Genomic DNA, 11,653 nt, shown 5'->3' on the forward strand with positions numbered 1-11,653 from the left:
GAGCCACTACGTCAGAGGCATGACTACGTCACTCTCACGTTTTGTTTGTCTTTACTTCTCAGAGCGAAATTTAACGATGATGTCAAGTTTCTCCTCCCGGTGTTGGCTGAACGGCTTCCACGTGATCACCGTACGTGGATGCGTTAGTTTGCGCTGCTTTGCGCGCTTATCGGTCTGTTTCTCCGCTCCCCTTCCCCTCTTTCGTCTTCTCCCCTTCCCCCTCTCCCCCGGGCCATCCAACACCACCTAGAGCAAAGGGCGCAGAGCTCTGAGTTGTGACGTCATAGATTCACGACGAATGGGCTGACCTGAGAGGAAGGCTTCTCCGCAACACATGCTCTCTTTTCTTTTTTTTTTTTTCTTAAATGTGTTTTACCAAAGACGCCAAGCGGCGCATGCTCCGGCCTTTTTTTGTTTTTGTTTTTAGCTTTCTCCGAGCCCAGGGTTCTCCCGGGGCAGTTTGCTCAATGGACAATTTTTGCCTCCTTCGCGCACGGCGGCTTGCACAAGTCTCGCGGCGGGAGTACGCGAACCTGCTCCAACCGTCTCTTCTCTTTTGTGTTTGGTGTGCTTGGCGGTGAACGCGTGGTGGTTGTCAAGTTACGGGGGCTTTCGGGCTAGCCATGTCTCATAAATGCTGTGTCCCTGGGTGCCACGGGAACTATGAAACGTCGTCGAAGAAAGTGTCTGTGTTTAAGTTCCCGGAAGATGAAGAACTGCGAAAATTATGGGTGCGGGCGATTCCTCGAAGAAACCTGGTTCTATCGACGCATACCAGAGTGAGAACTCTCATACCTTTTTTCACGTTGTTTCTTTTTTTCTTTTTTTAATTATTGAATTTATTTCGTTGAATTTTACGCTGACGTAACAGCGAAGGCGACAAGCCTAAGCTAGCTCTCGCTTCTAATTTTAAAAACGTATCTTTGTAGCGCAAGCTCCCGTTTTCAAAACCAGGGTCAGGAGCCCGTAGCCTTCGCTCTATGTCCCCTTCTTGTTCCTACATCTGTGGCGCATATTATTAAAGGAATCAATGAAATCGCCGAGGTTTTCAAATCTGAAGGAAATGTTACCATGGACGCCGAACAAAGGAAGGCGACTCAGAGACGACTTTCAAGAACAAGTGACTTCTGCAGAGGACGATCCCTGTGTGCATTTCTTGTGCAGTATTTTTGAGTGGCTGGACGCCTGGCTTGACGTATGGGAGAGCGAGAACCTTATCAGTGGCACGCTAACCAAGGAAACTCACGGAGCACTCCGTCAAACAACCCGTGCACTTGTACAGATCACCGAATACTGCTTTAATGAACTCGGGCTGAACTATCTCCTGCTGGGAAACATTCAGACTGATAGCTTTGAAGACCGTTTCGGGAAGTGCAGGCAGCTGGCTGGCTCGCAGTATCACATATCTATAAGGCAGCTTTATAAAGGTGAAAATAAGCTGCGACTGCAGAGTACGTTGCCGACAATCCCGTGTGAAGACGAGCGATGGGAGGAGCTTGAAAAACAAGAGACAGGCCACGGCCCAGCTGCAACATAGTATAGTTACAGGAGAGGCAGTGTCACAAGCGATAACGTAGACCCTCCCAGTCTTAGTCTCCGTGGTAGGGCACACAGCTTATGCCGCTTTGAAAAAGCCGAAATGTCAAAAATGCAGGGCGGCGCTTGCCGAAGAAGATAAGACGGCAACAGTTTCACTTGCGCAGGAGAACTGCTTTCTAGTCAACCAATTGGATCGAGGTGGACTCCTTCATCCAACTATGTTCGCCGTTAATGCCATGACATACAATTACGTTGTTGCTCAAGAACTCTCCAAGCAGGCAGAGTTCATGAAGGTTCCGATCCAGTGTCAGTTCGTCAGCGAGCTTAAAATAGAACTGCTGTCTACCAACGAGACTTCTGACATCGACGCATGTGAAGGACACACAAGTGAGCTCGTGCTGAAGAACTTGTTATGGTGCGCAGCACGAACATTGTGCTGAAAAACTATTGTGGCAAGGTGAACGAAAAGCTTATGAGGCTAATTCCAAGTCGAAGAAAAGAAAATGTGAAACTCTAAAATCTAAATAATTATTTTATATTCAGTGCCACAGTTGTCATAGCATTATTATTGCGTACATTGCCGTACATGTGTTGTGTCTTAGTGTCGCGAAAGCTACAGAGCGGCATCTGAGTTGCTTGTGTTTGAATTATGCCAAGGTGGATACAAGAAGAAACTATGGATACACGAGAATATACATTAGAAACTTTCAAAGGTAAAATAACTGATAATCACAGCATCTATTCGTAGTGTGCATGAACGCGGGTAGACGTGCATGAACCTTTCACAGCTGCATGTGTCCCTTACTGAAAATTATGCTTTAAGTTTGCTAAGTTTGCCTGCACTCGGTTAAATCAAAACTGGCGCACTTCGATCTAGGCGGCGTCTTTCCCTCTTTTTTGTGCCTTTTCTGCGTTTAATTTTTTGTCTTAGTGTCGCAGTCTAGGATTAACTACTTTATAATAAACATTCCCCAGCTCGCCTGCAGTTTTGTTTTCATTATCATATGTTTACCTCTGGTAAAAAATACATTTCAACACATTACATTTTGTCGTGCTCCAAAAGTCCACATTTTTTTAATAATCTTCTTTTCATTAGCTTCAGATACGAATTCAGTTACCGCATATGTGCATGCATCATCCACCTACTTGGTTGTTGCTGTTATGCATTTTGGCGGGACCCATCACTTGACGTTTCAGTGCATTTATTTTTTGTTTGTTTGTGCCTTCGAACTCCTAGAGATAATTAAAGCACCCAAGATTTGGATGCCTGAAACGAAAACCCATCTCTCACAAAACGTCGTTAACCTTGTTCTTTCATATGATAACAATAATTGTACGTCTTAATATTCTGCCCGTGTAACAAAATATATTTCCCAGTCATATGGATATTTATAAATCCTTTACACCTATTAAAAAACGTTTGGGCAAATAAAAAAATGCCATTCTACGTCGGTAAATCTATGCGCGACGCATTCAGTGCAGCGCTTTTCCGCGGCGCTCTCCAGCCGACTCGTGTGACGTCACCCGAGGAGCGCTGCGGCCTTCAGCTCTAGGTGATGTTGGGCCATCACCGTCCACGCCATGCGAAGCGACCTGCCCGCCTCGCGTGTCCTGTCCATCGCCCCCTCCCCCCCCCCCCCCCCCCGCCCCCCCTCCCCGAACGGCACAAGACCACGTGGTTCGACGTGACGTGGCCATGACTCTGACGACACGAGACCAATGTTGCCTGACGCAACCGAAGTTTCGAATTAGGATTACACATATAATATTCCACATTTCGCGAATCCGAAGACGTAGAGCTATTTAGTAGTGCTTTGTAAAATGGAATCACATGTAAGCCTAAATTTTTCGGAATTGAGCGGAGTTGCCCTTTAACTATCCTTTCCGCTAAAGGATATTCTGCTAAAGGAGCTGCTGTCACACGGCCGGCTAAATACAAATTACCACCGACATTGATTCATTTGGGACCAACGTTACTGAAGCAAGCTCAGTTTCACAGCTCCGCCTGCGACGTGGGCTCAGTGGCGGTCACGAGAACTAGCAGCGCTGCAGTCGAGTCTTGCTTCCGGATTGTCTAGCCCGCCAAGTGTGAATAGCAATATTTGAGCTTACGCAAGTTATTGATTCATACTAACACTTCACAGCTCAAGGAAACAGACGCGCACAGAAATAAATTTCAAACACTCAAAGACAGAACACTCACAATGCGCTGACTCTGATCTCTGTGGCGTATTACACTTCATCTTCATCATATTTTTTTGCTATTATACACATAAAAATAAAAAAAGGAAGAAAAGAAAAAGAAAAACAAGTTCTCAACGCAGTGGTAGCAGACAACGCGCGAGACAGGGAAGCAAGATCCAACTGCAGCGCCGCTAGTTCTCGTGACTGCTACCTTGGCCACTCGCCTTTGCAGGCGAAAATAGGGAGCTGCAAAACTGAGCTTGCTCCAGTAACGTTGTTTGGGACTGGCCACACAAAGTTAAAACCGAAAGTAAAAATATTATTCTAAATGTTTTTAATCGTTTAAATCATTACAAGTTAATGGTTCTTTTACGAGCAATTTTTGAACCTCAAATAATTCAAAAAATCTTTAAAGGAAACATGTGCAAAGAAGCTTTCGCGTCATAGCCAGACACTGGCAACCACGACAGTGTACTAAATTTAGTGTGCGCTAAATTATGGCCTGCTTACTGAAGCCTATAAATAATTAAAAACTAGTATCTTCCGATAGTTATAATCTGAAAATATTTATATGCCAGTTTAATACTTGATATCAGCAATACTCGAAGAGGAGTGAGCGCGCGGGCGAGTTGTTGAGTAGCCCGAGCCGCGTGAGGAGGAAGAAGATACATATCGTCTATGACACAGTTAAGATTTGAAATATCAGCGAAAGCTTTTCAAGAGCACGGCTTCGTCAGCCAACACCTGAAAAAGAACAGGGTGAGGTCAGTCTTTCAAAGTTCTAACCCCAGGGAGACGAAATGCCGCGTCAGCTCGCTCCAGTGCCATAAGCGCCTGTAGAGAGTGCTTTCTTTGTACTAAAGGACTCTAGCGAACTCCTTTTCCGAAAAGGATTTCGGTGCCGTACGGCACAAACTGCTTCTTTTTTTAGGAGGTCGTTCTTTCTACTAAAGGAGCTTAATCGGTCCTTCTGACAGTGGTAATATATCAAAAAGACAGATGACAATTGCGTCGGCGAACCATCCATCTATTTACTTAAAAAGAAGTGACGCTTTTGGATGCTGTTTGTAGTAGTGGTGAATGGTTGTGATGCGGGTCAGGCAGAGGAGTGTATGTACAGACGCTTTGCAGCAGCTTTGTATGGGCACCGCCATAACTGATTTTCAATCTCTGTTTCCTCTTATTCCGCTTACTTCACTTCATCACTACAGTAGCAACCCAGTTTATTGCCATTTTAGATTATATTATGCCTTTCTCTCCAGCATTGGCCCTCGTGGAGGCTCGTCAATAACCATTTTAGTGGCTCAGTATCTCGGTAAGACAAGAGGTCACCAACGGCGGTTGTGATATGGCGTCTGTGCAAAGCGTCTATGTATACAAACTTTCAATAAAATTAGTAGAGATTTAGCGTCTGTCGTGTTGTCTTCGTGTCTTCATTGTCCTCGTTTGTCTGCGCGTTTTAAACCTTTTAATTACTTTACCTACTTTTGCCTTGATTCAAGACTATCGTGTCGTTCTTCTTACCCTGCCTTTAGAATGTTGCTGAAAATATCGTCTTTCTTCACCGCGCCGCGGCCGGTCGCCCTTATTGGGTAGACCAATACAGGGCCGAACTGGAACACGTAGACGTCTACTAGATTAATTTGTAGCAATGTGGTAAAGAAATCGCCGGGGTGGCGATATAATAAGCTGTCACTGTGAAGAAAAGGTAATGACCTCTTTAATTCATCACGGCTTACCGAAGCTGGCCGCTCGTGATATGAGCACCCGACGAGCGAACATTGTTGTCGTCGTTCATTTAGTACAAGTTCGTAACACCTCTTCCGCCTTCTAAAGATGTAAAGACCCCAGGCTAGCAGTCGTTGTGCACTGGCTAAATTGCTCATCAGCAGTCAGTAACAAGGTCGCCATGTTCTGGCAGACTAAACTAAACTCCTGCTGTATAAACAACTAACGACTAATTTGTTTTATTTATAAGCTTGAAAAGGCTGCGCCTGCTTCCCAGCTCGAGTAGGACGTCGTAGAGGTAGCACAGGAGTTAAGGTGGGAGGGTTCGAGCTAGTGGGAGTAGTTGTAGGAGGACTTGAAGCAGACTGGCCCTGATTTGGCACCGTGTCCAATTCTTGACCAGTTGGAGCCCCGTCTGAGGGCACATCGACGTCTGGTGATCAAGGTGTGGGTTTCGGTGACATTTCTGAGCCTGTCCTGGAAACCCTAGTGGATCATTGGTTCGCCTCCAACGCACTTGATCAATGTGGTGACGCACCAATTTCGCATTCGTCCGTACGGTTACAATTAGAGAGCCTTCCTGTTCTCCTGAAAACTCCCGACAGCCAGTTTCGCCCCTTACCAAAGTTTCGGACCTCGTTTGAGAACTGGGTAGGCGGGATGACTTCCACATTCCCACGTCGACTTTAATGTATTGTCCAGGAAGCAGGTGTCCAACCGAGACCGAATCTGTTATCCTAAGAATAACTGAAGTGGAGGAATGCTTAAAGTGAAAGGTGTTGGCGATAATTTAGTAGCAGCCGGCAACACTTAACGTGTAATGCGAGCCCGGTTGCTTTCTTCAAAGCATCCTTAACCATACGGACGGCTGGTTCCACCAAGCCGTTCGATTGCAGGTTTAAGAACCGGGAGAACTCGTCACTTGTGAATGGACCACCATTGTCTTTGACCACGGTCCGTGGAATTCCAAAGCAGCTGAATAGCTCCCAAATTTCTCGGACAGTGAAATCCGAAGTAGCGTGAGACGTAACCGCTGCTTGAATCCACTTTGAATACGCGTCTACAACACTCAGGATCATCCTAACGTCAATCGGACCGGCGCAGTCTAAGTGCAACATCAACCAAGGTTCGCCGGAGGCAGGCTTGTCAACAGGCTTCAGAGCTACTGGCATAGTAGAGGCTTGTAAGCATAGCTCGCAGCGATGTGTGAGGTTTACGATCCTAAAGTCCAGAGAGGGCCACCAGAAATTTCACCGAGAAACCTGTTTCCTCTCTAAAGCCCCTTGGTGCGTCTCGTGGAGAAGCAGGATAACAGATTCACGAGCTTTCTCGAGAACGACGTCCCGGTGTCTCCAGTACAGCAAGTTGTGTTGGACGGTAAGTTCATTTTTTCTGTTGCAGTACGGTCGCAGCTTGTCTTGCTCCACCAAAAACTTCCACGGTCATCCGAGCTCGAGATAGCTGATAAGGCTACGCAGCACTTGATCTTCTGCCGTCATCTGTGCCATTTGTTTTGCCGTGAGAGGCCGTCGTTCACATTTTCCAGAAACGCGATGATTTCTGGAACCTCCTCTTCCAGTTCCTTCGAATCCGGCAACAGGGGCAGTTCGCTCATGGCATCGGCATTAGCATTACTTGTACCTTATCTGTACTCGATGTGGCAGCTGTACCCTCGCAGTATGACGGCCAATCGTTGAATCGCCATTGCCGATACGACTTTGTCGTAATGAAACTGGTCCACAAAAGGCTTGTGGTCGGTTATCAGGGTGAAATCCCTTCCTAACAAATAGTCGCGGGACTTCATGACAGCGAACAACAATGCCATTGCATCTCGTTGTAGCTGAGAGTAATTTTGTTCTGCTTTTGCCAGTGTCCGCGAACGAAATCTAGCCAGCCGCCTGTCGCTTCCACAACAATACGGAAAAAAAGAACAGCGCCAATTCAATCTGGCAAGGCATCACATTCAAGAACCAGCGGCTCCTTGGGGTCATAGTGAGTTAGCATATTAGACTCACTCAAGGCTGCCTTCGATCGGACAAACGCCTTGTCGTCCTCTTTCCCAGTGCCATTTTGTCCCTTCTGCAACAGCACGTACAAGGGTTGTTGCTGTTATTGTTAAAAACATCTTCATTCAGTCCAATAAAATAAAGAAAGCAAGGGAGAACAATGGGTGACTGCCCCCATTCCGGGGCTTCACTAGCCTTGGATGCTATGGCTGCTCTCGTTACCAGCAGTAGCTTTTGGCTTTGGCCCTCGCTGCGTAACACGGCCTCCCATCATTCCGTCGTCGGGTTCATGCGGGAGACGGGTACTATGCGTTGAGTCTGTCCAGCGTCGGTAGTAAGACCGTCTGGAGCCTTCCTATCAGGTGTTCTTTTCTCGAGATTCTTCTGCGGTAGAGGGAACCGCCGCCTGGCGATTCGAATGGCGTTCAGTCGTTCAAAGTATGATGCCTCGTCGTCAACGTCGTAGCCACGGGAGGGGAAGGCCCGGTTGGGAAGTAAACCTCGGACCGCGGCATGAGCCGACTCATGCCCCCTGTGTCCCCCATGGCCCGGCGTCCACGACACGTACCGACTCCAGTGGGTGCTTTTAAATAAGTCTCGCCGCTACGAGTCCGATGTACCCCGCTGCAACATTTCAACACGCTGCCTGCGAGTCTGTAAGGACAGTCGCCCTCGGATAGCAAGCGATGGCCACCACATCCGCGCGGGCCTCCGACTTGATCTTCTTTACCAACGCTACGCTGATCATCTTCTCGCCGTCCGATGACACCAGGGCCACCGTGGCGGTTTCATCCTGTCCCATGGCCGCGGACACGTACTTGGCATTGCTCCCGCGATTCCACATGTGCGCCAGGGCCTCTGATCTTTCTCTTCTCCTGTCTTCGCCTCCCCCCGGCCTCCAGCCTTCCTCCGGCCTTAGCCTCCAGGTTCAGCTTCCCCAGGACCCGCCTGCCGATGGCCATCCCGTCCAGCCGCTTGAATTGTGCCGCAGTCCGTGCGTCTCAGTTCCTTCAAAGTACACTTAGCTCCATGAGCCACTCGGTAGGAGTACGCTCTGACACCCCCAGTACTAACTTGAGGGCCTTCTTGAACAAGGGTTACAAGAATGATGCCATGTTAGTCATAAACCGATTGTAGTAGGTTATGAGACCCAGGAAAGAACGAAGCTCGCTGACGTATACCGTTGGTGCTCGAGCCTTCTGGAGAGCCTTCAAATTCTTGCCAGTTGCGTGTAGCCCTTTACTGTCTATCCTGTCTCCAAGGTTGGCGACTTCTGTGTTCCGAAAGAAACACTTTTGCTGTATTTACCTGAGCCCGTTATCTCGAAGCACCTGCAGGACTTGGCGAAGCTTTTCGCCGCTGTCTCCTTTCTTCTCTGCCACCAGCACATCATCAAAATACAAATAATCCTCCGGGATGTCTTGGAGCAGAGTTTCCATTCTCCTTTGAAAAATCGAGGAAGCCGACGCCATGTCGAATGGTAGACGGTTGCAGCCGAGTAATCCGTTGTGCGTGCGGGTCACTGTCAGCTTTCTGGACACTTCATTCAAAGGAATTCGGTCGTACGCTGCGCAAAGGTCCAGGTGACTACTTCAACAGTAGTCACCACCATTCAGCAAAGCAAAAAAGTGAAAGCCGTTTACAACTCCCTGTAACGCCGAATTGGAGCACAGCTCTTGAGGAGGAGGAGGGAAGGGTACTGAGGGGAGGGTAGACCCCTCCTTGTCCTCCTCCCCTTATTCTTTAATATGCTCCGCGGGGGGGGTCACCTGACCTCGGGGAGAGGGGGGTCACGTGACCTCGGGGAGAGGGGGGTCGCATGACTTCGGGGGGGAAGGGGGGTCATGTGACCTCGGGGAGGGGGCCACGTGATCTCGGGGGGGGGGGGGGGCGTCACGTGACCTTGGGAAGGATCACGTGAGCTGAGGGGTCATGTGATCTGGGGTGATCACGTGACCTTGGGAGGGGTCAAGTGACCTTGGGGTTCACGTGACCTTGGGGGTCACGTGACCTGGGGGGTCATGGGACCTTAGGGCGGTCACGTGACCTTAGGGGGTCACGTGACCTCGGGGGTCACGTGACCTTGGGGTGACCTTGGTTACGCCGATGGCGACGGCGACGCCGACGCCGCTCAAGCCGGAAACGGGCGCCTAAGAGCTGCGCTCTAAAATGTCCTCGATGTATGGCAGAGGGTAATCCTCCGTCGGACACGCCTTGTTTACGGCGAGCTTAAAATCACCCTATAGCCTTATGGCTGTGCGTAAAGCTGTACTCCAGCTTCTTCACGAGACCCACTTATCAGGGGTGGCGTCGAAGGGTGGAACGTTGTTTGCCATTCTTGGACTACAACGTTCCACTGCGTTCCACTGACCAACGCCCACTGCGGAAGAGCTTGCAAATCCTGCGACTACACCCCTCGAGTCCAACGTCGAGTCCGAGGTCCTCCCACACCTTTCAGAGGCGGAGGCTCAAACTGTCCCAGCCGGATGTGCTGCCGAGGCGCCTGAACAGCCGGATCGAAGCCCTGTTGTGCTTCCGTCATGCAAGGACTCGCAAGGGGCAGCTGAGAGTGACACCGACGACTTGTGCATTGCCGACGATTTCCCAGGCAGGCGACCCTCTGAATCCGTTTCTCCCATGAACTTGCAGGACAGGTCACGCAAAACCGAACATAAGTGGAAGAGAGGCTGCCTAAAAAAGTTCGCTTCTACCGCATGCCTAGCATACCACCAGACGATCGGCGGCGACAAGACCTACCGTAAGTGGCTGGACCTCCCCCGCCCCCCCCCCCCTGGTCAGGTCAAGAGATGCCAAAACTTTTGTGGTATGGTAATCCGTTTTTAGAGCGCAGCTCTTAGGCGACCGTTTCCGGCTTGTGCGGCGTCGCCGTCGGCGTAACCGCGCGGTGCCATTATGGGTAAATTTCCCCGCTAAATCTAGCGGAAAAATTTCCCCGCTAGATCTAGCGGAAAAATTTCCCCGCCAAATCTAGCGGAAAAATATCCCCGGTAAATCTAACGGAAAAATTTCCACGCTAGATCTAGCCGAAAAATTGCCCACTAAATCTAGCGGAAAAATTCCCCCCAAATCTAGCGGAAAAATTTGCCCGCTAAATTTAGCGGAAAAATTTCCCCGCTAAATCTAGCGGAAAAATTTACCCGCTAAATCTAGCGGCTCAATCTAGCGGAGAAATTTTGGTCACGTGACCTTTCCCCGAGGTCACGTGACACCCCCAGGTCACGTGACCCCCTCCCGAGGTCACGTGACTCCCTCCCGAGGTCACGTGACCTGAGGGTGTCGTGGTGACTCCCCCCCACGTCAACCCCCCCTCCCCCGAGGTCACGTGACCCCACGAAGGCCACGTGCCCTCGGGGGGGTTTGACGTGACCCTTTCCCCTGTCACGTGACCCCCCCCCCCCCCCGAGAACACGTGGCCCTCAGTACCCTTCCCTCCTCCTCCTCAAGAGCTGCGCTCCAATTCGGCGTTACTGGGAGTTGTAAACTGCTTTCACTTTTTTTTTAGTTCTCTCTTCATTATAAGGATTATTAAAATTTCTATGCTCAGATTTGTTCGTTTAATTTCTAGAACAAGTAAATTGGCTTCCACATTTTTTTTTTTTTTTTAGAAAAAACTTTGACATAGCATGCCTTCAAGAGACTAAGCGCATGTGAATGACCTAAAGTTTTTTCGAGCGACTGCGCTTTCCTTACTACGTTATCATGCAACCACTACAGGGCACAGTTTTGATAAGAAAGGACATGATTTTTCGTACACCCAGAATGGAAGCCTGATAGGGGTTTGTTGGTGGAGGTCATTGGAAACCATGAGTCACTCAAAAGTTTCAGAACACGCCCCAACGATGCAGCCAACCGCAAAGCTTTTCTCTTTAATTTGAGGCTGTACCTTGACATGCATATATCCAAGATCACGGAAGGGAATTTTAACTGTGTGTTCAATGCGCAACAATGCTCCGGCACTCCACAGTCTAACTCCAGCCTGTCGGAGTTCAGAAACTTCTTGCGGGATTTTAACCTAGAGGATGCAACGGACGCATTTAAATTACCCTTTCCTGGATACACGGATTGGCAAGGGAGCTGTCATGCATGTCTAGAGCGCATTTACAATCAAATTTAGTGTTTTTTACGTGCCAAACCAATGACGGGCATCTGGCACACCCCAGCGAAGGACACAGGAT

This window comes from Ixodes scapularis, unplaced genomic scaffold (genome assembly GCF_016920785.2).
Source record: "Ixodes scapularis isolate PalLabHiFi unplaced genomic scaffold, ASM1692078v2 PGA_scaffold1__304_contigs__length_218370807, whole genome shotgun sequence".
NCBI lineage: Eukaryota > Metazoa > Arthropoda > Arachnida > Ixodida > Ixodidae > Ixodes > Ixodes scapularis.